This window comes from Erpetoichthys calabaricus, chromosome 1, assembly GCF_900747795.2.
Source record: "Erpetoichthys calabaricus chromosome 1, fErpCal1.3, whole genome shotgun sequence".
NCBI classification, from domain to species: domain Eukaryota; kingdom Metazoa; phylum Chordata; class Cladistia; order Polypteriformes; family Polypteridae; genus Erpetoichthys; species Erpetoichthys calabaricus.
In genome coordinates this window covers 105,568,451-105,595,917 of record NC_041394.2, presented here as the reverse complement: position 1 = coordinate 105,595,917, position 27,467 = coordinate 105,568,451, and the positions used below count along the sequence as shown (strand labels likewise).

Here is a 27,467-nt window from a genome sequence, read left to right as displayed (position 1 = left end):
CATCACTCAAGCTTTTGCCTTAAAAATGATCTTTGTGGACACTTCTACCTGTGGCTGCTGAAAGCGTGTGCTCAGGCACAGAGTTCAACGGACACGTGCAGACTACAAAATCCTTAAGTATAATCCAGTTAATATTTTACATGGCCAAATAACCAGGTTACTCACAGAGAAATCTAATTGTACTAACCAGGTTTCCCAGAGACCAATAATCCAGTTTCTCAAAACGGAGTAAGGGTTTACATGGGATTTTAGAAACTGGGTTTCTGTGAATAACCAGGGGCCTCATGTATAAACGGTGCGTACGCACAGAAATGTTGCGTACGAACGTTTCCACGCTCAAATCGCGTGTATAAACGATGTATAAAACCTATACTTGGCGTAAAGCCACGCACATTTCCATGGTACCTCATACCCTGGCGTACACAATTTCTCCGCTCGGTTTTGCAGACTGGCGGCACCCAGAGTCAAAGCGGTGCTACTGTTCCTGTGTTGTTACCCTTTCTTTCTTAGACCCACATTCCTGACACGGCTTTATAAATACACTGAAATTAACTGCATATTGTTTATTAGTGTAATGCATCTGATTGTAATTAACCTGTAGCAATATAATGGTCCAGGGAATAGCCATAGTATTCCAAATACCATAGCTGCTTTAGTGTTGTTACGCTCACTGCATCTTCTTCTTCTTTCAGCTGCTCCCGTTAAGGGTTGCCACAGCGGATCATCTTTTTCCATATTACTCTCACTGCACCACTCGGAGTATTTATATCACTGTATCTGAGTGGGGAATCACAGCAGCAGCTGATCGGAAAGAGAATTATCGGTATACAGTTTCAAGCAAACACTACCTCAGCCAAGGAAAAAAGCGTCAAAGACTTTCCTGTATGGACCTTGCGTTTCAGAAACAGTTTCATCCCAAGAACTATAAACGCACTCAATCAGTCCATCAAGTGCTCCTTGTAGAACTGTTTGTACTTATAAGTACAATTACCCCACTGTAAACTTCCACTACAGTTATAATATTGCACAACCTGCGCCACTTTATAAAGCGCGTATGATGACGATATAATTTTTAAGATGAAATGCAGCAAAATATGTTGCTTATAGCATAAAACTTTAACTTCATTTAAATAATCTGTATTGTTAATAATTAAACATGTGAGGACACAGTGCCGCAGCGCTAGCTAGTTCACGGATAGCTCCTGCCTTGCGCTGTTTTATTGCTGGTGCTGACGCAACACTGGAAGGATAGACGGATAGAATAATTAAACATGTACTACGAAGATATTTCAATGTTCCTTAAAAGTTTTGAAGAATCGGCGTTCTAAGCTTATAGATGGCTTAACGTCTATTACAGAGCTGATTGTGTGGCGATTGGGTATTTGGAGAAAGAAAAGTAAGGACAGGAATTGGAGGTTAGTACGTTTGAAAGAGACAATACTTCTGTAATAAATTTATTTTATCAAAGGTCGCACATGGCGCAGCAAGCCTCTTGCGTGAAACATGAACAATCACTGCACCACCGTGTTCCCATGTTTAATAACATGCTTTCATTCCTATCATCATGAAAAAGATATCACGTATACATCTCAGTATTTTAATTAGTCAGAGAGCTGTAATAACACGAATGTAATGGATTCTGTGTCCTGTCGGAGAAAGAGAAAGAACGGAAGCACGTAGTGATTCACACACATAGAGCACATAGAAGATCAAACACAGAACAAAGCATTTAACGTGCTACTTGAGAAACTAGTAAAATAAACGATTTTAAGATGAAGTTTATGATGTTCTACTTTACTGACAAAATAAACTACGTGATTAAAGTGGAAATTTCGAGATTAAAGTTGACATTTCATGCTTTTTTCCCACTGTGTGCCTATTTTTTTTCTCTGTATCTTAATAAGCTTTCATATGACACTCAGATATGTGACAACTTCTTTTTTATTTCGGGCACTGTGCGACTTTGTGAACTTGAGCTTTCGAGTTTCTCCGACACTATGTCACTCGATCAACTTTCTTTTATACCACTGTTTAAACCAACAAATAGTATGTTTTTACTTTGCCTCCACTTGGTATTCGCTGAAATTCTTATATTCTCCCCCGTGCTTTTCCCATTGCCTTTTCACAGAAGGCTATTTATATCGATTTGCATATTCAAAGAGGCATAATTCTGGGAGGAGTTGGGGCGGGACAGAAGGCGCGTGCACGTGCGTTACTTTTCACGCTGATCAGGATTTATGTAGTGGAAGAACGTGAAAGTTTGTGTACGCACAGATTCCTGCATCTGGATTTTTCTGTGCGTACGCACATTCCTGCTTTTGTGCTTACGCCATGTTATAGTGTGAGTTCTATGCACGGCGTTATACATGAGGCCCCAGGTCATTAAAGCACATGTAAACACAATTAATATCTACCTCTCTTATTCCAATGCAATGAACAACTGGAAAGTTTTCTTGACTTTAAGATACAATTCTTCATTCTTTAACAATACTGATAAAATTCTTTCAGATCCAGGTGTTGTGCTTATCTTAGGTGCACTGCTAGTGTCTGTAATACATCTGCCTGGATCATTGTAAAATCCTTTAAAACAGAGTTTGTTATTTTGCCTGAGGCACTTCATTTCTTTGTTGGTAAAAATCTTTTGTAAGGTATTTGTTTAGATCATTAGCTATTCCATGATCATTTTTTCTGATATCATGTGTCAAACATCTCAAATTTTAAATTGTTGACCCAGAATAGTACAGAGAAAAAAAAAACTAAATTAACTGGCTTTTTAACCTTTACAGCAGAATTTTCCTCCTAACTCTTCAAATGCCTTCTTCCCGCCTAGTTATCTCTACATGCATTTATCCACTTATGTTCAGAACCAGCTTGTTTTTTTTTATCATTGAAGCATCAGAGTATGGCAGTTACATGCAGAAGCTAACCTTGAATGGAATGGTCATCCATTACAGAGCAAATAAACACAGAAATATACTTCTACATTGGAGATATTTTGATTGATCAACTGGCCGTACTGCATGAATTCAAACCTGGGAAAGAAATCTAGTCTCAGGAACAGCTTCATGAAAATTCATTAAAATCTATTCCAGTATAGCGCATTACACTGAGTGAAAATGAGTAAACCCTGTGCAAATTATAAAAAAGAGCCACACACTCTGAAAATCAAGCACTGTGAGGTGGTAGCTGCACCACTGTACTACCCATTCCTATTTGTAATTCCCTATTATCCACTCAGAATATAACTATTTATTGCTTAAAATGTCCTGTAGAGTTTTAATGAACCTCTTATTCGTCCATTCAGACATTTCCCATTCCTGGGAATGAAACTGCTGGATTTCCCGGCTGAACGGGAACGGCCAAGCTTGCATATATAGCGTGTAAAAGTGTAAAAATCGATCAAGAAATAACAGAGGTTATAGTTGAAAATAACTAAGTGGCATGGTTTTTTGTCCCACGATGCAATGTGCTGCTCATTAATTCAGTCAACAACAGACCAGCAGCATTCAGTCTCCCGGCTCCCACTAAGACTGAGCACAGTGGACTGGGAGGTGTCTGCACTCTGCAGCTCACGAATGCCGGGACGGGGCAGGGTTCATTGACATCTGTGCTGTTGACAGCTTTGAACAGCAACTTGAAATTGCAATGCGTCAGTCTGTTGCATCCGCATTATCTGTGCCAAGAAACTTGCCATCACAGAATGATGACAAGAAACTGGATGTATCAGTAAAAGCTGAAATGGTGGTGTTTCAGCGCAACGGCAAGCGCAGGCGTTGTTTAGAACAAGTGTATCAGTATCTGATGACTGTGCCGCCTACTTCAGTGGAGGCAGAGCATACTTTCTCAGTGGCTGGTGTACTGTGCACGAAGGTGCGCTCTCGCCTGGACGACCGCACGCTCGACACGTTGTGCTTTCTACACTCTTATTACCGCAACTAACTAGATACATGTACTTATATGACAGCATGAACTGCTTGTAGTTAAGGTTAGTCTTTTATTGGTGTCAACATATTGCAGTATAAAGGAGTGAGACTTTACCACCGTTACAGCACAAACCAGGAGACTCGCATTTCCACCTTCCACCTGTGACAATAGTCACAGTCAACATCCATGGATCCAATGTGTACTGTTTTGTTGTTTTCGTATGAGTCACTTTACAAGCTCTATGAACTTGTGGATTTGCCTGCGAGTATTTAGCGACAGCGTCTCTATGAACTTGTGGATTTGCCTGCGAGTATTTAGCGACAGCATGTCTATGAACTTGTGGATTTTTCTGCGAGTATTTGACAGCAGCGCCACAAAGTTGTTTCCACCTAGCTGCATCAGAAAAAGTACGATGACGTCTGACACGCCTCCTTTTTACTGTTTTCTCACAGCTTCCGAAATAAGGCTTTGCCTTTTATTATTTACTAGCAAAATACCCGCGCTTCGCAGCGGAGAAGTAGTGTGTTAAAGAGGTTATGAAAAAGTAAAAGAAACATTTTAAAAATAACGTAACATGATTGTCAATGTAATTGTGTTGTCATTGTTATGAGTGTTGCTGTCATATATATATACATATACACATATACACACACATATACACACATATACAGATATATTATATATACATATACACATATATTTTTTATATATATATTTTTAATATATATATATATATATATATGTATATATATATACACATACATACATACATACATACATATACACACATAGATGCACTTACAATAACATAGAAATCAATATAAACAACATTAACATCATTATCATATGAGAATATGAAGTAATATATAAGAAGCACATTTCATATAAATATAAATTATTAAACAGTAAAATCTTCCTCTATAATTTGCTACCGTGGCTTTTCGTTGGTCTGTCCAGGATTTTAAATCACCTGTAGCTTGCAAACCGTTTCACCTATTGACTTGAAATCTGGTACACATATAATACGTCACGTCTGCTATCCGCTTTATGGGTGATGATTGTATTACTCTTTTTATGTTTATTTTATTTTAGAATCAACTCCTATCTGCGCACACCAGGGCGGCCGTGGGCAGATGCGTATGGTGTATTCACTCTATGTTATCGTGCATTGCGCTGTCACTGGTATTTTGATAAAAGAATTTTAACAATATATAAGAAGCGTATAAATTATTAAACAGTAAAACATTAACATTTAAGAAGTTACATTGAGTACTACTGCAGTGCCTTCGGGTATACCTCATTTTTTGTTTTGCCCATTACATGCTTAATGTATACATTTTTTGGTGTACCCTACCCGAGAACACGCGACATATAACCGAGCGTGGGAGAAGCATGGATTTTAAACACGCGTTGAGTTCATGTGCTGGTCTCCCTCGTGGAATAACTGGTAATGTTTGACTAAAATGTACAGCGAGTAAAACGACATTACCTCCTTTTTTTTTTTTACGATCTCTGAGATCTTGCTTTTTTCGGTTCAAGGCTTCATAAGCTCTTTTATGTGCCATGGTGTACTTAATAAGTACTAATTATCCCAAACCATCATCTTTGAATGTTGCAAGACTTTCGCCTTGTATGTAGATCGGGGGTAATTACATTCATTGCATTCCTAGTCTGAATCACAATCTGATTGTATGGGTGGTTACCTGGCACTGTAGGTTGCCACCCGTCCTTTAAAATACGGAATCGTGCCGCGTTTGAGAATGAAATTGCGCGTCCCCGTTTTGAATCAATACTGGACGGGATTTATCCCGTATTTTTTTTATCATTTTTTTTTTAAAGCAGCGTGTCATGCAAATCATCCCACACGCATTTTATGAAGATGCCTCCTTTCCTACTTTTGATTGGGTAATACTTGATGTCTTCGTTAGTTTGATTGGTCTTTTTAACTGTCCAGTGAGGAGGGCGTGTCTTTTAAGTACAGTCTGCAAAGTGTTGGCACTGAGATGTGGCGTCAGCGCCATAGTTGAAGCCCTAACGTTGCGGTCAGCAAGTCGGCTAACATCCGCCATGTGCCGTCTTTCAGTTGCGAGAAGCAGATCATAGAATGGTTGAAACTGTTGCCCTTAACGTTGCGCCACGGCGTGTGGTTCGTTTATACCTCGTGTCTTCTCATTAAACTTTTATCTCGCGAATATGTTATTGCAATCCGCAGCGGGAGCGTTTCTATAAACTTAATTTAAACTTACGTTTTACACCGTACTTTGTTTCCCTTATGAACATGCTTGTATGCTTCACTCGCTCCGTTCTCAATTGTTTAATTAATTTTTTGCTCTTCGCTGTTTCCGGCTGTTCCTCCATTTCCCCCTACTTCGTTCTTTTATCTCGCGAATATGTTATTGCAATCCTTAACGGGAGCGTTTCAATAAACTGATTGAAAATAGTTTTGCATTTACCTTTTTTAGTAAAAGGCGAGCTTTTAAGCCTGAGAAATCACCCCGTAAATGCACACGTTTAATTGCACATGTGTTAATATGTATGGTTACACAGTATTAAAAGACAGTGAACAACGTCAGTTACCTTTGTTCCCGCGTTTGATAAAAGGCGAGCTTTTAAGCCTGAGAAATCACCCCGTAAATGCACACGTTTAATTGCACATGTGTTAATATGTATGCTTACACAGTATTAAAAGACAGTCAAAAATTAACGTCATTTACCTTCGTTCCCGCGTGTGACTCGTGCTGTAAATCTCTTCCTTGTTTTTAGTTCACGTGATTACGTAGGAGGCGTGATGACGCGATACGTGACTCCGCCTCCTCTATTACAGTGTATGGACAAAAAATATGTTCCAGTTATGACCATTACGCTTTGAATTTCGAAATGAAACCTGCCTAACTTTTGTAAGTAAGCTGTAAGGAATGAGCCTGCCAAATTTCAGCTTTCCACCTACACGGGAAGTTGGAGAATTAGTGATGAGTCAGTCAGTCAGTCAGTCAGTGAGTGAGTCAGTCAGTGAGGGCTTTGCCTTTTATTATTATAGATAACATGGCGGACGTTGTCAACCGCTATGACCGTTATGTGTAGAATTTTGAAATGAAACCTGCTTAACTTTTGTAAGTAAGCTGTAAGGAATGAGCCTGCCAAATTTCAGCCTTCTACCTACACAGAAAGTTGGTGAATTAGTGATGAGTGAGTCAGTGAGGGCTTTGCCTTTTATTAGTATAGATAAGTGTCACTCGTTCTAAAACCATTCACATGTGAGATGCCCGTGCACTGTGTTGATTCCCAGGAGCCCAGGATTCCTGGGAATGACATGTGGGATTCCCAAATTCCTATGTATCACAGTATAGCTTCAAGTCAATGAAACTTCTGGGATATTGATCTGGTCAGTTAAGTAGTAGAGGGAGTTGTTAATCAGTTTCAGCTGCTTTGGTGAAATTAACAACAGGTGCACTAAACAGGCAACAATGAGACGAACCCCAAAATAGGAATAGTTTAAGAGGTGGAGGCCACTGACATTTTTCCCTCCTCATATTTTCTGACTGTTTTATCACTAGTTTTGCATTTGGCTACAGTCAATGTCACTACTGGTAGCACGAGGCGATACCTGGACCCTACAGAGGTTGCACAGGTAGTCCAACTTCTCCAGGATGGCACATCAATAACTGCCATTGTCAGAAGGTTTTCTGTGTCTCCCAGCACAGTCTCAAAGGTATGGAGGAGACTCCAGGAGATAGGCAGTTACTCCAGGAGAGCTGGACAGGGATGTAGAAGGTCCTTAGCACTGCCAGAGCCCTACAAAATGACCTCCAGCAGGCCACTGGTATGAATGTCTCTGACCAGACAATCAGAAACAGACTTCATGAGGGTGGCCTGAGGGCCCAACCTCCTCTAGTCGGCCCTGTGCTCACTGCCCGGCACTGTGGAGCTCGTTTGCCATTTGCCATAGAATACCAGAATTGGCAGATCTACCACTGGCGCCCTGTGCTTTCACAAATGAGAGCAGGTTCACCCTGAGCACGTGTGACAGACGTGAAAGGGTCTGGAGAAGCCGTAGAGAATGTTTTGCTGCCTGTAACATCATTCAACATGACCAGTTTGGTGGTGGGTCAGTGATGGTCTGGGGAGGACTATACATGGAGGGACGCACAGACCTCTACAGGCTAGACAACAGCACCTTGACTGCCATTAGGTATCGGGATGAAATCCTTGGACCCATTGTCAGACCCTATGCTAGTGCAGTGGGCCCTGGGTTCCTGCAGGTGCACGACAATGCCCGGCCTCACGTGGTGAGAGTATGCAGACAGTTCTCGGAGGATGAAGGAATTGATACCATTGACTGGCTTCCACACTCACCTGATCTAAATCCAATAGAACGCCTCTGGGACATTATGTTTCTTTCCATCCGACACCGCCAGATTGCACCTCAGACTGTCCAGGAGCTCAGTGATGCCCTGGTCCACATCTTGGAGGAGATCCCCCAGGACACCATCCGTCATCTCATTAGGAGCATGCCCCAACATTGTCAGGCATAAATACAAGCACGTGGGGGCCAAACAAACTACTGAGTACAATTTTGAGTTGCTGCAATGAAATTTTGTCATTAATGGACTAGCCTGCCGCATCATTTTTTCACTTTGATTTTCGGAGTGTCTTTGAATTCAGCCCTCTTTAGGTTGATAATTTTCATTTCCATCAAATGATGTGGCATCCATTCATTCCTAACACATTACCCAATCCATATCAGTATAGATTTCCAGCATTATTTTTTTCCCATTGAGATCTGATGTGTTTTCAAAGTGTTCCTTTAATTTTTTTCAGCAGTTTTATTTATATATATATATATATATATATATTAGGGTTGCAACTAACTGTTATTTTGATAATCGATTAATCAACCAATTATTTGGTCGATTAATCGATTAGTTGGATTGTAAAAAAAATCATTTGAAATTAAACACAAAATTCATTAAATGGAACCCAAATAAACAGATTTGTATAATATTTTCAGAAATGTATTTTTTAAAATGAACCACTTGTAGATATTTTAAACAAAATATTGTTTTTATACAACATTTATATACTAATACTGTACATTGATAATAAATACTAACAAATGGAAATAAAACACTGAGTAGCACTTCTGGCTCTGTGCAATGAAAACACACACACACATTCCTTAAAAACAACAGTTTTCAATAAATTAACTAAACTTATACTTTGGCCTTTGTATTCAGAATCACACTAAACACACTCTTCAGAATTAAACATGTAATTTATGAAGTTTTTCTTTCTTTCTGTTTCTGTGAAAGAGAAGACTTACTGGCACAGAAAGCATCATGTAAATATCTGATCATCACAATATTCCAACACAGAAGAATCTTGTACCATCATGACTTTTTTTGGTTGTTTTTTTTGCAAGTCTACAGTAATGTTTGAATGTATTCAGCCCAATGAACATTGTTCTCATGTGTTGGACAAATGTCCAGACTACCGGTATTTTCCTTTTGTAGCAAAACAAGTGGTTTAATTTATGTGAAACTTGTTATCCCTTTGCTATGTAATATGCCGAGTTGATTTTAACTGAAAGTTTGTATCTTTTTGCATTATCATTTGTCTTTTTTGTGTCTGGAAACATTTTACCACCTCAGATGCTTTGGCATATTTACTTGCAGCTAACACAATGCTTCAGTCTGCCATGTGTCATTTGCTGTCGGGAGTGTGCGGTTAGATTTTCACGTTTGAAAATGTGTGATCCTGATACAAAATCTGTTTTACTGGCTAAACTAGGTTTGCTGCAACAGTGCTTGCACATATCATATCTTCCTCCAGATTGTTTAAAAGCCATTTGAAGTCCAATAGTCAACTAGTCTGAAACTTTCACTTTCCCACCCTGCTCCTGCCTTACACCTTTCAGTTGTGGTTGATGTGCACCATCGCACTTTTGGCGAGTTTTTGATTCCCTTTGCACACAAAATTGAAACCTACGTTTCTTTCACAACCATTTTTGTAAACATACACACATGCTAATGTTACATATGAATGCAAGCACATAATGCAGCACCACAATTTAGCAGAGCAACCGCGTCCAAAAAAAGAAAAGGAAATAGAAAAAAAAAAAAAAACTCACACTCAAATATGCCAAGCGAAAATCTGAATGTTTACTAGCTAGTGGCATATTTTCTATTCACCTACTGTAAATCTTACTGTGTTAATGTTTTATTTGCACTGAAGGGGGCTGGACTATAACTCAAATTATTATCTCGCTTCAAACCGAAAGTCATGTCATTATGGTTTGCCTAGCAAATACTGCATTATGCATCTGTATCACATAACGCTGAACTAACCTTCAACTTACTGGGATGATGGTGAGTCATCCTCCTCCACAGAACCTGTAACGATACGTTTCCTGTTCAAATGTTTGTGCATCTCCGTTGCGCTCTTGTGCCATACAAGGAAAACCTACACATTTTGCAATTCCCAACCTTTTTTTTCTGCATTCACAGTAAAGTGCTCCCAAGTCTTAGGTCACACTGTCTTTTCTATCACTTGCTTACCGTCTGCCTTATTTCAAACGTGTTCACAACTGAATGAAGTAGTGACGCAATTGCAAGGCACAACATACTCAGCCTAATGACATAATCAAAGTGACTGTTGCCAACATTTATTATCGATAATGTTGATTAGTTGTTGCAGCTCATTATATATATATATATATCTATATATATATATATATATATATATATATATATATATATATATATATATATATACAGTGATCCCTCGCTATATCGCGCTTCGCCTTTCGCGGCTTCACTCTATCGCGGATTTTATATGTAAGCATATTTAAATATATATCGCGGATTTTTTGCTGGTTCGCGGATTTCTGCGGACAATGGGTCTTTTAATTTCTGGTACATGCTTCCTCAGTTGGTTTGTCCAGTTGATTTCATACAAGGGACGCTATTGGCAGATGGCTGAGAAGCTACCCAGCTTACTTTTCTCTCTCTCTCTCTCTCTCTTGCGCTGACTTTTTCTGATCCTGACGTATGGGGATTGAGCAGGGGGGCTGTTCGCACACCTAGACGCTACGGACGCTCGTCTAAAAATGCTGAAAGATTATCTTCACGTTGGCTACCTTCTGTGCAGCTGCTTCGTGAAGTGACATGCTGAACGGTGCTTCGCATACTTAAAAGCACGAAGGGCACGTATTGATTTTTTTATCTGTCTCTCTCTCTCTCTCTCTCTGCTCCTGACGGAGGGGGTGTGAGCTGCCGCCTTCAACAGCTTTGTGCCGCGGTGCTTCACATACTTAAAAACCAAACAGCCCTATTGATTTGTTTGCTCCTTTGAAGAGGAAGATATGTTTGCATTCTTTTAATTGTGAGACAGAACTGTCATCTCTGTCTTGTCATGGAGCACAGTTTAAACTTTTGAAAAAGAGACAAATGTTTGTTTGCAGTGTTTGAATAACGTTCCTGTCTCTCTACAACCTCCTGTGTTTCTGCGCAAATCTGTGACCCAAGCATGACAATATAAAAATAACCATATAAACATATGGTTTCTACTTCACGGATTTTCTTATTTCGCGGGTGGCTCTGGAACGCAACCCCCGCGATGGAGGAGGGATTACTGTATATAGATATATATATATATATATATATATATAGAGAGAGAGAGAGAGAGAGAGAGAACACAAGAGAGATTTTTGAGACCCCGACAACCCCCCAGATCCACTGTACACTGAAACTCCGTTAACATAGTAGGCAGGGATTGCTTGTCCATTGCCGAGGCAACCACTGGTTCACAGTCTCACCACATTGTTGTGGGGACCAGTTTAACCCAGCCACTGACTTGGCCCTGTCACTGCTTGTTTGCTGTGTCTTTATATATTAAACTGGTAGCTCCTGTTTGAATAAAGGCTTTAACTGTTCTTGTTTTAATTGGAATAAAGTAGGTTTTCTTGAAGCATTTGCTCTCAGTGTGTTCTTTTGGGTGCAAGACAGAGATTTACGTGTCACACGGTAAAGGAGTGGGGTCTTGCACTGATGGATCCTCAACTGGCGCACAATGTTCTTCTCCCACCATAGCTGCATGAGGCTCCGGCAGGTGCTCCTGCCCTTGTCTGTCCCAAGGATGTGCTGGTGAAGATGGCTCCCTTGGATGGCCCAGAGTGTTTCCTATTCTGTTTTGAATACATGGCAACACTGATGCACTGGGACAAGAGAGGATGAGAAACTATTTTGGCCCTCTTTTTGACCTGGTAGGTCCTAAAGGTCATGCAGAATCTTCCTCTTGCAGTAAGTCCTAGCCACCTGAAGAGTACCTGTTTCTGTAGTATAGAATGAGGGGCTTGCCGCTGACAAGGTCGGTACAGTAGCTGGCTCAGGGATTGAACCTGATTTGTCCAGCAAGGTGGGGGGCAACCTATTGTTGGAGAGTATGGGACAATTCCAGGAATCTTCGTATCAGGCAGTCACACCTTCAACCTCCACAAGCCAGACAGCAGCTACGGGCCCTGGAGAAACACTGATTGGAGAAGAGTGGGGTGCTACATCGGGCCCTGGGGAAGCAGAGTTTGCATGTCTGCAATGGGCCGACAGCAGCTTAGACATTCCATTTAAACAAGTTCGTGTTGCAAACTGTTCTTACTATAGGGAGAGGGAGAGCCCGATTTCAAAACACCACACTTTTTAACTGAAGGAGGTTTTGTATATCGGGTGATTTCTGATTGTATAGGGAAAGGGCGGACTGAACAGTTGGTGGTCCTGAGAACCTATACAGAGAGACAGTTTTAAAAAAATGGCTCACACCCATGTTTTGGTGGGGTCATCTCAGCATGGAGAAGATGAATAATCACATTTCGAAATGCTTTTATTATCAGAATATGAGCCAAGATATGGAGCAGTTTTGTAAGTCTTGCCCCAACTGTCAACATGTTTTCGTTCATAGACATGCTAGGGCTCCCCTCACACCGATGCCTATTTTAGATATTGTCGGCCCACTTCACAAGACTAAGAATGGTTATCAATACCTGCTTGGGTTGGTTGATTATGCAACAAGATACCCAGAGGAAGCCGCTCTGCAGAAGACCAACGCCCAAGCTGTTGCTATGGCTCTATCAGAAATATTCAGGCATACTGGCATTCCTTGTGAGATTTTAACTGACCAGGGTATGCCCTTCACTTCTCGCATCATGAAGCAGTTGTGTAAGAACCTTGCAATTAAATAATTCAGCACCTCTGTTTATCACTGGCAGATGAATGGCCTGACTGAACGGCTTAACAAGACTTAAAAGTTGATGATTTGACACGTGGCCCATGACAACTCGACCTCCTTGGACACCATGTTGCCCTTCTTCCTGTTTGCTGTTTGGGAATCCCCCAGGCAACCACCTGCTTGAATCTGTTCAAACTGTTATTTGGCCGCCGACCACGAGGGGTGTTGGATATTTTTCAGGAGGAAAGGATGGGATTCGCAATGCAATTCACAGGGAGAGATCAGATCATTTAAAAAAAAAACCACACAATTAAACCAACGGAGACAGTGCAGTGCAATTTTTTTCTATAGCTGAAGGAGATGCTGTTTTTCAGAAGAGAACAGGATGATAATTTTGAGTGAGTTACATTTGAATAAATCAACTTTTGTAAACTTGCCAAATACCCTAATATGATGATGTCCTTCAATACAGAGTCCTGCTGCAATCTCTTTCACACCAATACCACCAAAAACTATATATAGCATGTTCAACAGTAAGCAACCAAAGTGAACTAATAATAAAAAAAAATACAAATATTTTATACAGAAAATCACTTAAGTTAGATAGTACCTCTGATACGTCCAATTAACCAAAGGTGCTCTAACCAAAGCCCAGTGAATGAAAACTTCCCAGGTGAAGCCGGATAACACAGGTAGTTTTATAATAAACCAAATCAATCAATACATATTTTTTATACAGCGCACTAAATGTTTGACAATCAATTTATATATGATTAATTAGTATCATGACCAAATGTTTCACTGAGTTCTAGTAATACCCATTCTTATCTCTATTACAGTTTATACTGTACAAAGAGAAATGAGAACATTAGGAAAAGTACAAGCCAAAAATCACATAATATACTAGATGCCTACAGGCTGATGAGTCTGGATTATGAAGATATAAAATAAAATACCTCTAGTGTCCACAGTAGTCAGTTAGAAAGAGATTTATCAAAAGCTTTTAAATGTACATAGGGTATTAGCAATGGCAAGGGAGAATTACATCATAGACCTATGCAGTGCACTCCAACAGATAACGAAGCAACTCTTCTGCAAAAGCTTGTTGTAAGTTGTAGTAAAAGTCTAAGACATTGAGGCCTCTTTTAACAGTCTATTAAAGAAATGTATGTTATGAAAAACATAACAGACAAGAAATAAACAAAAGACAGGAAAACTCAGTCTTAGAGTGTCTCTATGGATGCAAGTTTTCATTTCAACCAGTCTGACAATCAGCAGCTATTCTTTGTATGCATTGAATCCACTTGTCTCATTTCACGTTACATTTATAGAAAACAGAGTCTTTTTAGACGTCAAGACAAATGGCAGACCTCTTCAATGCCTGATGCCATCACGGTAAACCCAAGCCTATGTAGAACAAAGCACAGGCTGATATTTTCAATTCAATTTTCATGAACAATCCTGAACCCGTGGCATTTACTTTTCTTCAGGATTTTATCACCAATTATTTTGATTCTTGTGTTTCATTGTGTACCACAGACACTTTTTATATATTTTTTCATTAAAACCATTCCAATGGCTATTAAACGGGAAATGCCATGAGAAACCCCAACTCTTTTTCTTTTTTTTTAAATTTTATTTATTTCCAGATACATGCATTATATAAAAAAGAGTTATTACAGATCAATCAAACAAAGGTAACTATAAACAAAATTTCTCCCAATTAGCAAATCAAAAAAAGTTAAGAATTGTTCCTTTTAAACATTGCTAAAAACTCTACCTTTTCCCAATGCAGAGAGCTAATTAACAGTGAAAAGCCCATTCTATTACACTTTCTCATATTTCTTAAAATAACAGGACTTAAACAGAAGCATTGGCAGGAGCCCAGGAGGCATAACACTGATGAATTCTTCATACATTCTTATGGGCATTTTCTCTGCTCCTTTTATAATATGCATTCTCATCTTCATGCATTGGCATGTTTTAATTTTTTTTTTTGTGTTCCTGTCAAGTTTGAATTGAACTAAATTGGAATCTGTTTTTTTCTGGGTGATAATGTAAAAATTCTCACCAAGGTGAGTTTTGTCTTTCCCCAAAATATCACTGCAGGTTTGAATTTTGCATTTTTAGGTCATATACTCTACCTTCTTTAATCACCTACACAGTTTCATTCATGTCACTTAGTAGTAAAAGTGATTAGTAGAAAGCATTGTGATGCTAACTAATATTTAATTCTTCACACTTGTGTCTGCTCCTCCGAAATTTACTACTCTATAGCAAACTTTTAAAAGAAGTGGTCTGACTTTATAAACACATCAGAGTGTGTGTTCAATTATACAAGACTTAAACAAAAAAAGGAAGTCAAAGGTTAATTAACCTGTGGTAGCTGAGAAATCAGTTGCCATAAATATCTTAAACACGTGACAATTCAAACAGTGAGATTCCTGCTACGATTTCATGGCATGTAGGTTTAGCTAACTGACAATTCTCAATAAATGAGTATTGGTGTGGTGATGAGTACACAAATAGGGTCTTCAGAGCAACGCCTTTGGGAAAACCATTTTTAGTTCCCAAAATACCCATCCACGTGAAGGTTCCAGAAAGAATCTTTATTTGTTTAGATCCATAACAGGCTTCATAAATAATTATGAATAAATTATAACGGATTTGTGAAATATCAATGGGTGCCTGAGAGTAAAAGGACTGTTGTGCATACACTAACACAGGGAAAGTCTAAGTTTTTTTTAATTTGCTAGTGTCCTGCTAGGTAACCTAGAATACATTAAACATTTCAGGTTTTTACTATATATGATGAAACTAGGGTGATATGACTAAGCCGGCCACATTCCACACAAAAAGTCTGTGAAGAATCCCATGTATTTTCTGGCTAAGAATCATCTCCAATGTTGAATGGTCACTTTCGTGATGAGGAGATGCACAAGATGGACTGACCATGTCTTCAGAAGTGATGGAAGCTCCACCAATAAAACTGCCTTACATTGGACTCCTAAATGAAAAGGCAAGATAGGGCAGTCCAATAATACATGGTGGCGTATTGTGAAACCAGAGGTGAAAAACAAGAAACAGCAGGGCACCATCGAGAAGCTGGTTCAAGATAGACAGCAACGGAAAGCCCTTGTTGCTACACCAGCATGCCAAAATGGACATAACAGGCAGCTACATACTAGTACATATATTCAGTATCAGAGTCCAACAAAACAATTTTCAGGTTTTAAAGCAGAAAAGGGTGAATCATGGTTGCCCATTCTATGATTTATTCTCATTATTTCTTGCAGGACTGTTAAATATAGACTGCACATGTGTGTGCTTGATAGCAGAATGCAATGGATGGCTGACTGCTTGTTTCAAAAATGGATGGATTTTTTTAATTATAAAAAGCGAATGCTGTCAGTCTTTCATGATTTGCTTTAATTTCATTTATAACAAGTTTTCTCTCTCTCCCTGTAATTTTCTTGGTTCTACCATGTTGGCTGGTTGCCCCCCATAAATATGGGGGTATATGAGCAGCTATAGTTACAGAGACAATAAGATCATTCTAACCCCAGGTCACAAGGCTAATTTACAACATATTAAAAGACTAAAATGAGTAATGCCATGATTAGTCCACTGTCTCCCCAGTCCTGGATTGGAAGTCTGGAGCAGACATTTCATGTGCACTCTGTATGTTGTACCTGTGTCGGGGTCCATTTTTGTCAAGCATCCCAAAGAAGCCAAATTTCCCCAAATGATAAATACGTTTCTATCTATTTACCTAGAAGAGCTTAACAGGTTAATTGATTACTCCAAATTGATCAATAATCAATGGATGAAAAATAATAATTAATAAGAATAATTAGGCAGGCAGTGCGGCATAGTGGTTAAGGCTTTGGACTTAAAACCCTGAGGTTGTAGGTTCAAAGCTGCTACTGACACTGTGTGACAATGACAAGTGACTTCACCTGCCCCTGATGAATTTGGAATAGCTAAAGAAATGTAACCATTTGGATCTCAAATGTTGGAAAGTGGCCTTGATGTCAACCAAATAATAAGTAATGATGGTGTTGTTATCTTAAAGGAAAACACACACTTCTAGATTTACAAGATATCCTACTGCAGCTCCAAACCATAACATAACATTCCCGAAACCTGCTTAGTCTAATTTAGAGGAGTTTGAGCCTATCTTCTTGGCACTGCTTAACTGCTCTTGGCAGGGTTGCCCCTCACTCACACACCAGGGACAGCTTAGAATTTCAAATGTACGGAACATGTTTATAATGGGAGGAGGAATCCCACAGGTAAAAATACACATGTCCAACTGGGAGAGCTTGCAGACTTTACATATGCAATAACCAGGTCCTGGATGGGGACAACAGTGGCATACCACTGCCACGCAAAACATCGCGCATTCAGCAAGTCTTTATTTCGGGAAATGAACCATTTAGTCAACGTTTTGCAGTAATTATGAAGCGTATAGGAAACGCAATTAGTCCGCATCCGTTTTCTCAGCCTACCCTGTGCAGGGCTCCACTCTGTTTGCCAGCTGACAAGCAGCTCAGCCAGTCACAGCATCCATGACGGGATGCCATTCCGCTGCAGCGCACTGACACATCACGAGGCAAACTGCAGCAATTTGGCTTTTTCCACCTTTGACATGATCAGTTGTATACTTCGAATGATTTGCCCTCTTGTAATAAATGAAGAATCTCGTGGTTGCTTTAGGTATTTTTTTTCTCGCCGTGACATTCATATTCACTACAGGGCGCCAACGGTGCGCTGCAAAAGACCGAGTTTTCGGACGCACAGGGACCTCCGATTTTAATCATGTTTATAGTAAAGTTGGGGAAGCGTTTATATCGTTTCCAGTTAATCGGCACCATCGCACTTGCTTCCTAGTCTCTGCAGATTTCTATCCTCCGAATGCGCGCAATAAGTCCTAATACTCCTAAAAAGAACCGTACCGCTATGTTGTTGAAGTTAGACATTCTTCTTTTGGGACCTGATCAATATGACTTGAAACAAATTCTAGTTTTGTGAACTGTGTACAGGTGGCGTGCCTACTCAGTCTGATGTGTTGGCACAATTCTTGTAATTCTGGGTTATAAATACAAAATTATCATATTCTGAAAAATTCCATCAAATTAAATAAGACTATTTCAATAAAAAGTTAATTTTGCAACAGGTTTCACATTTACGAGTGCGGAAACCTTGACAATAAACCAGAATCCCACCGATCATTTAAAACGCTCTCCTCGGATATGGACACGTTTTCATTTTGCGCCTTATTCCGACTCCCAGTTTCTCAGCAACTGCAGACCTGGTTGATGCAGATTCGGGATGCACAACATCAGCTGGAATTAACTGCAGATCGACTGGACAAGCAAGATTTGCTCGGATCAGAGAGGAAAAGCAGAAGCTGCCTATAAAGGTTATAATGACAGCGGCGTGGCAGTAGACTCCTAACGTACATGTACTAAGATAACACTACAGACCGTAATGAGCAAAGACAAACGTGTCTATTCATTCATAACTGAAAGAAGGTTACAACTCACCCAGTTGGAGCAAAGCCACCAGAAAAGAAATAAAGATCCTCGCTTGGCTGTTAACAGTTTTTGAGTCAGTGGCTCCAATGTCAGGTGTTGCGCTGTGGTTTGTCTATGTCCTAGTGCAGGCAGCGAACCCACCCGGCATCGGATAAAATCCCATTCGAATGTTTCTCTGACTTGTTACAGAAGACGAAAAGGTGCCGCTGTCTTTCACATCGTAACACTCCAGACCTGGGGAGGGAGTGGGGAAGTGGGGGGCACTCCTGTGGGAGGTCGTGAACAAATCCTGGAGTGGAGTGCGCGTGGAATCACGATCAGTTAGAAAGAGGCAAAAGCTGATTTTTTTTTATGTTAAAGCGAATGCCATTGCATAATAACCGGCTTATGAACGAAGGCAAGCGAGAGCCCTCTTCTGGAAAAAAAGAGAAACCTGAAACCCAAAAATAGATCAAACACCTGGTACATTGAGTCGGACAACCCCGCTAGCCCGAGGCGCAAATGCACATTGACGCTGTTAAGCACACAGCGAACTTTTTAAAATGGTTAAAGGCGGGTTTTCATTTCATCAATGGTATGTGAAAAAAGAGTAATACTTGCAACTAATACACGCGGATGTTAAAAAAAATAAACGAACAAATAATATAAATGAGTCTAATTTATTTATTCAGGGTGCTGTTATACTCCTGTAGAGGGTGCCATAACAAAGGCAAAAAAAGTCCAATGTGTAAGACTGATTTTCAGTACAGAGTGACAATGATAGAATCTGCTTGTTGCAAAGCACAAAGCGACTCTTGAAGGGTGGAAAGAATGTCAGTCCGTCACATGACACACCACACTCGATTCACACCACACACGTGAAACGGGTGCCACTGTTAACGTGAGTGGAAACGGGAGAACGTGCAGGGAAGTGTTCACGACCTCACTCTCCTGCTGCACTGGCATCTCAGATTGTGCACGAATCATTTGCGGTTAAGATATAGAATATATGACCTTAAAGTTTTCCTTTTTTTTCTGAGCAGCAGAATGCTGTTCAGAAGTTTTACTTTGGTGGGTAATGACTCCGACATTATTATTCATTGAACCGTAATGAATAACAGATTACGTTCCTGGTATTACCCCCGAATCGCTTAAAAATTGTAGATCTAAACGTTATTCTGTTCACTGTACCTTGATATTATGAAATAACTGGAAACACAATCATCGGAAACATAATGGCATATTTTTCTGCAGGGAAACCTGCGACCACAGATGTCTTAATGAAAAATAATAATTAGTTCATGGCGGTGCAATAGAAACTGTTGCAAACTCACCCTTCCTGGAACTTCAGGCTTTATGTAAGACTCGATTATAATCTGTGTGGAGTCTGCAAGGTTCTCCCAGTGCACATGTTAGTTTTTTTCTGGGTTCTCTAGTGTTTTTTCCGACTTCTTAAAGATTTGGAGGTTGGGCTGATTAGAATCTGAATTGTTGGTTGGAGCGGAGCATGGGTGGACTGGCGAGCTTTGTTGGGCTGAATGGCCTGCTCTCCTCTAGATTGTTCTAATGCTCTAATGCATGTGTGTGTTGTTGTGGAATAAGGTCCATTTAAAGTATAACCGCGCTATTTTTTAGTCAAAGTTATTGCTTCACAAACATAGCATATATGCATTTCCCATGTGAAATTTTGTCCTAAAGTTAAGCATTTTCTATAAATTTGAAAAGATATTTTGCCACACTGGCGCTTTATAATAGAGTCTCTAGGGCACGGAGCAGCACCAGAGGATAAAAGCTTAAAAACTTACTGAATTCATCCATTCCTCAAACCAAGAGAGTTATCGAGCATGGATTCATTTGTTGAGATCACACATACATGGTAAATTAGTTTATACATGTCATTTTCAAGCAAAAAAACACCAGTATATGAAATTCGGCCATTTTAAATGAAGACCTGCTCTGCATGTTCCCTCAGCACTGATCTGACCACAGCAACCTTTCACTTCCTCAGGACTTTGTTTTTTCTCAAAACACCAAATCACAGTAAACTTTTACATGCCACATGTTTTGTAACGTGTTGATTTTCTTCTATATTTACGTCAGAAATCCTCCCACAAAGTCACTACTATCACACAAGCAAACAGAAAATGCATCCTTATTTCCAGAAATATAAGGATATGAGAAAAATTATTATTTCCAGTTCTCATTTGTTGTTTGAAACATGTGTTGAAGCCACGGAAGGCATGTTTTGTTCTACTGAAACTTTTGCTACTTCAAAGTTGACATATTTAGTAAGTTTTTAGGGATTTATTTTCCAGTGGTGCTCGGTGCCCCTTTGTCTCCATTATAAAGTGCCTGTGCTGGTAAGATATTTTTTAAAATGTATAGAAAATTCTTAACTTTAGAACACAATAAAACATGCATACCATATTTGTGGAGAAATAAATTTGACTTGAAAAATGCCAAACTTATCCTTTAAGGTTAGTGCATCCTTTGTGACTGATGCCACCAGTGTTGAATTTGGCATTCTGAAAGTGAATAGGTAGATGAATGCAGAAAATGTACAGATGATATGTACATTTTTCAAGTAAAGTTATCGAATGTCACTTTAGAATTGTGGGGAGCCAGAATTTCTCCTGGCTCAAGTCAGGAGTCCTGACTACTGCATTATACAGTATAATATATTATACAGGGAGATTATAATGGGCGGGGCTCCAAGTTATGATGTGTTACTCACTCACATAATAATGAAGCGATAAAAACAAAATGAATACAGTGCATACCTTGATAGATGTGTAAACGATCCAATCACATTCAGTGCTGGAAATGGTTGCCTTCTTGCAAACAGATCGACATGGCACTCCATATTGGCAAAGACATCTGCAAGCATTGTAGGGGTAATGGCAGCAATTACCTGTTCAATGTTTTGCTGTAATTGTTCCAGTGTACGAGGCTTGTTCTTGTGCACTTTTCCTTTCAGAGCTCCCCAAAGGAGGACAGGTCCAGGGAACGAGGTGGCCATAGTCCCTTTGAAATGGCCAGATTGCCAAAAAAATGATTCATTTTGTGCCATGCTGAGAGCTGACGTGTGACAGGTTGCCCCATCTTCCTGGCAATGACCTTCACTGATCTCACGCTCATTTTGTTCATTCACAAATAAGCCAAAAATGTTCAGGTCCATGTCAGTATTGATCTTTATTTTGCTTGGATTCCTTCATTATTAAGACAGTAATGGATGGATGGAATACATAATAACTCAGTGCCTCACCCATTAGAATCACCCTGTATTATATTTTATTATAGGTCATGGGAACTTATCCTGGGCGGCACCGTGGCGCAGTAGTAGCATTACTGCCACGCAGTAAGGAGACTTGGGTTCGCTTCCCGGGTCATCCCTGCGTGGAGTTTGCATGTTCTCCCCGTGTCTGCGTGGGTTTCCTCCGGGCGCTCCGGTTTCTTCCCACAGTCCAAAGACATGCAGGTTAGGTGGATTGGTGATTCTAAATTGGCCCTAGTGTGTGGGTGTGTTTATGTGTGTCCTGCGGTGGGTTGGCACCCTGCCCGGGATTGGTTCCCTGCCTTGTGCCCTGTGTTGGCTGGGATTGGCTCCAGCAGACCCCCGTGACCAATGTGTTTGGATTCAGCGGGTTGGAAAATGGATGGATGGATAGCTGATTACCTGTTTCAGTTTCACTTTCCTGTAAAACTGTCTTTTGCAATGTTCCTCAACAAAAGCCAAGAGTTATACACCTGGACAGTTGTGACTTACTAATATTATTACTCATTGTTTGACTGATGCCTTATCCAAGGCAACTGACAACTTGGGATACAATGGGTTGCATTTCATTTGTTTTCCAAATTAGAGCATAGGCAGGTGATGTGATTTGCTCATGTCAGTAACAGGATTTACAGCCACAACTTCAGGGTTTAAAGTCCAAAGCCTTAACCACTACACCACACTGCCTGCCAAGAAAATTAGCCCTTGGTTAAAAAAAAAAAAATCTACAAATATTGCATACAGAGAAGCACTTAGTTACTTCTGATGCATCCAACTAACTAATAGTGCTATAACCGATGCCCCTGTCCATTGGATAACACCCTTAGAGATTTAATATTATCATACTGCCTTCTTATTGGGGTACAGTAGTGCAGTAGTTAGAAGCTCCTGCTTCACAGATCCAACATCTTGGATCCCGTTGGTTTGTAGTTGTTATGTTCTTCTCATGTTCATGTATGTATTCCCTGGGTTTTCCAGTTGTTTCCCACACCCTTAAATGTGTGCCAACATTTTTATCAAGTTTAAATGCACTCGAGTGTGGCTGTGTACATGGCATGGTCTTGTGATGAAATGGCTCCCCTGTTCTTTCTGTCTTGTACTCAAAGCTGTTCAGATAGGGTCTGGTCCCCTTGTGAAATGAATTAAGCACATTTGAGAATATTGTGATTTCTTAACTGATGTTCTTTACTGCTTTCAATGTACCATAGTGTAAAGCTCCACATTGGAATGTTGTTTAGCTCTGCTGCTGCATAAATATAATGTTCTTTGCTCAAATCCCATGCCTGGTTATTCTGTGTGAAGTTTGCATGACCGCCTCATGTTTGGATGGATTTTACTCAGGTAATCTGCCCACATGCACATGGTATATTAATTGGCGATTCCAAATTGGTCCTGTGTAATATGAATGAGGGTGTGTGTGTGCGTGGGCTCTCTAATAGGCTGATGCCTAAACCAGGCTTTGTTTCCTACAGTGTGCTCAATTTTTCCTGAATTTGTTGCAGTATGCAGTGCCCCTGCCTTGCTTTAACTGTTTTTGGAAATGTTACTACAAAAATAATCTTCAAAAGAAAGGCGAAAGTGTTTTTTCTAAGTACTTGTGTCTTTTGATGGACTGGTGCAGCATCCAGGACTGTTTCCTGCCTTGCACACATGAAAGAGTTTTGAAAGATGGGAAAAGTTAGATGTGGACTTTCTATGAGACATGCAGACTTACAAAGGTTAATTTTTTCCAAATTTCAGATTAAACAGAATTTTTGTTTTTCTCAGCTCCATTATGATCTCACCTTTAGCATATTAATCTTGTGAAATTTACCATTTTATGCTCATTTTTGTTTTATTACTCACATCTTATGTAATCTGTGCACTTGTTAGAATATGAACATCTGTGCAGCAGTGCTGCTGTGAAGGGCATTAGATAAAGGCACTAGATGCACAACACTTTCTGTATCCTGACAGTGCCTTGTCAGTCCTTATTACAGAGGTTAAAATGAAAAGATGCACTTTAATATGGCCAGGGTAATTTCTCATGTCTGGGAAATCTAGAAGAGTATAACACAGTTGAAAATTGATTTCAAAAAGTCTCACTGTCACATTTGCTGGTTTATTACAATTCGCGGCCTAGCCAGTTCAGGTTTTGCCACTTAACATGCTGGTCATTTTGCTAGTCATTAAAATAAGAAAAGCATAGTTCTATTTATTTGTGATTTGTAAGGAAGTTGGGATATTATGTCAACATGTATATTGCTGTGTAAAAATTTTAGGCCATTAAGAAAATTATTTTGAAAGCTTGCTGCCAGAGCAATGTTTATTTGCTCATAAGGCATTATTCAAATAATGAACAGTGATACAAATAAAGCAACAGCATTTCTTCTGTTTTCCAAGTTATTTCTTGTAAAAGGCTAGAACAACACATTTAATCTGAAAACCTCAAGGCATCCCAGCCATTCTACGTATTTGTTAAATACCACCAGCAGCACATCTGATTCAAATTAATGAGGCAGGGGTTAGTGAAACCAGGTGTGCTAGTGGAGCAGTTGAACAAATAAACAGGTGGGATTCCTCGAGAAGAGGTGTAGAAACGTCTATGGTAACCCATTTTGAGAGACGTAAAATAGTTTTGTATCAAAAAGGCTATAGCTGACAATGATCAATGCCACCAAACTGGATTTTCAATATAATAATACATTTTATTTATACAGCATCTTTGATATGTGTTATTTTTGCCATCATTAAAATATTAGAAAATGGGTTAGCTGAAGGCAAAATGCCACGGAAAATCCAAAAACTGTCTGCACATGAAGAACAGTATGTAAAAGTCACTTCTTTAAAAGACAGAAGCAAATCCATTGAGGCAGTGACAGTGGTGTAGGAGATCTTGTCAAAATAGATGGAATGACAACTATTAAGAAACAGAAACTGATCTTGATTCATTCTGCTGTACCTTCAGAAACATGACTTATTTGCAAAGTCTTTATTTTTCAATACAATAATGACACCAATCACACTGCAAGAATAATTAAGACTTGCTTGGAATGGAAGTTTGCAGATGTAATACTCGAGGCATTAGACTGGGGGCTCCCAGAGCCGTGACCTTAACATAACTGAAGCTGGGTGGGATCACTTTGAACAGGGAAAATAACAAAAAACAGTCAAAGTCAAAAAAAGAGCTACGATAAATTCTGCAAGAAGCTTTGAAGAATGTATCACAGAAATACTTAAAAAAAAATTATACAGCTGTCCAAAGTGAATTGCTTCAGCTTGTATTGTAAAGAAGACCACACAAAAATAGTGTTTTTACATACTATCCAGATAATTAGCTTTAAAAATAACTTTTGAAATGATGTTAATGCTTACCCTGTAATATTATACTATGACGGCCCAACCCCACCATCAATAGCTCATTATCAGTCCATGGGTATTATTCCAAAACAGTCAAAACTCTGGCCCTGAGATTTATTTACAGTTATAGCAAATGCTAAAACTACTGGAAATCTGTGGAAAGTGAATGGTAGTCTACTTGCTAAATTGTCTGTATCTAACTTAATATGCGTAAGCAATACAATGTCTCCTCCATGATCACCAGTCATGATTTTGCCGGCAATTGAATGTTTATGCAGTTTTACAATTTTCAAGTGTGTGCCATTACTTAGGCTTTTTTTGTCAACTGCTAACACACAACTGAACTACTACTATTCTTACAAAGCGGATGTACTGTATTTTAAGTATTTTGTTTGACATATCCACATTAAAATGGTTGTATTGACATGAGTATCATTGTATTCTCTTAATAAAGATGAAATAAATAATATATAGAGGTATACTATATGACATATGGTTGTGAAGAAAAAGGAGTGTAGCATGAAATCATCACGAGTACATTGAACAATTTCGAAAATCTTTTTATAGAGTATATGTGTGCTCCCACCGCCTGACTCCAGCTCCCTGATTGGAGGGAGGCGGCCCCTTTTATTCTCACCCGGATGGGCTCCAGGTGCTCCGTCTGACGACACTTCCTGGTGTGGCGGAAGTGTCAACAGAGGACCCGGAAGCACTCTGGGTGTCCCTGGAAGGATCATTGTCCATGTTCCTGGGTGTGGCGGAAGTAGATGGTTCCCAGGCTCTCTGAAGCTTGGGGCACCCCCTGGCGGTTACCAGAGGCCCCCAACGGGCTTGAGCCTCGTTGCACCTCGCCCGTGGTCCTCTCAAGCTCCAGGGCGGTTGCCCCCTCGTGGCCCGGAGGACGAATACGCCACCTCCCGGTCCTTCCAGACGTCCCGGCCGGGTCTGTCACCCAGCCTTCTGCGACTAGTATATTATATATATATACATATATATATATATATATATATATATATATATATATATATATATATATATATATATATATATATATGTATAATTTGTACTGGGGACTGTGTTGTGCCTGTGGGGATTATGGGGAAGATGTGCCCCACAGGTGAAGAAAATTAAAAGTATTTTTATATGTGCCTCCGGTGTGAGTCTGTGTCGGGTCAGGTGCCCGTATAGCGCCTATCTTACTATATATATTTATTTATATATTTGTGAGAAGCCGCCCAGACACAGACAGACAGACATCGTGTTTGCACCCAACACATGTTTATTATACAATATTTACAATATTTAGATTCGCACAAACCCAGTGCCTCCAGCACCATTCCCCCAAAGTCCAGGCCTCTCTCTACAGTGCCTGCCTTCTTCAGGCCGCCTCCACTCCTCTCCAACACAACTCTTGTCCACTTCCGCCCAACTCCAGTCACTGTCTGAAAGGAGGTGGCCCCTTTTATGCACACCCAGATGAGCTCCAGGTGCTTCCCGACACTCCTCTGCCGACACTCCCCTGTGTGGCGGAAGTGCCAGCTGCACACCAGGAAGGACTCCGGGTGTCCCTGTTCTTCTTCCCCCCAGCACTTCCGGGTGTGGCGAAAGTGCTGAGGTCCAGGGCTCTCTAGGCACTGAGGCGCCCCCTGGCGGTGACCACGGACCCCTACAGGGTTGGGCTTCCAAGCCCTGCACCCGTGGTCCCCAACGCAACAAGGGCGGTCGCCCCCTCATGGTCTGGAGGAGGCACAAGCATTCCTCCAGTCCTCTTGGGCGTCCCGGCTGGGTACCACCCCCAGCGGCCTGCCACAATATATATATATATATATATATATATATATATATATATATATATATATATATATATATATATATATATATATTTATATATTAATATTTCATTCATGGCATTTGTAGTCTGAATCACAATCTGATTGTATGGGTGGTTACCTACCAGGTAACGCTTGTGGTTGGTCAGCAAGTCGGCTAACATCCGCCATGGTGCCCTCTTTCAGTTGCGAGAAGCAGATCATAGAATGGTTGAATAGATTAATGTCAAATAATGCAGAGTATGCGACACGTGTTTCGTCCTAATTCTGGGCTCATCAGGCGTACATACTCACTACACCCCCCTCTCAGGGAATCGAACCTCGGATGTCAGTGCTCGAGGCAAAGCCTCTAACGTTGTGCCACGG

The 27,467-nt window shown here is 40.1% G+C and overlaps 2 protein-coding genes across 2 annotated transcripts in view; one reads left to right on the top strand and one right to left on the bottom strand.

Moving 5' to 3' along the window:
• Window positions 1-19,064, bottom strand: part of rerg (RAS-like, estrogen-regulated, growth inhibitor) — a 302,156-nt gene extending 283,092 nt beyond the window's left edge. The window contains exon 1 of the mRNA XM_028804725.2: window positions 18,690-19,064. The gene's annotated coding sequence lies outside the window, so the exon portion shown is untranslated. The remainder of the gene's footprint in view (window positions 1-18,689) is intronic.
• LOC114647671 (glutamic acid-rich protein-like) overlaps window positions 1-27,467 on the top strand; it is a 792,149-nt gene that overhangs the window by 445,679 nt on the left and 319,003 nt on the right. The gene's annotated exons all lie outside the window — the stretch shown is intronic.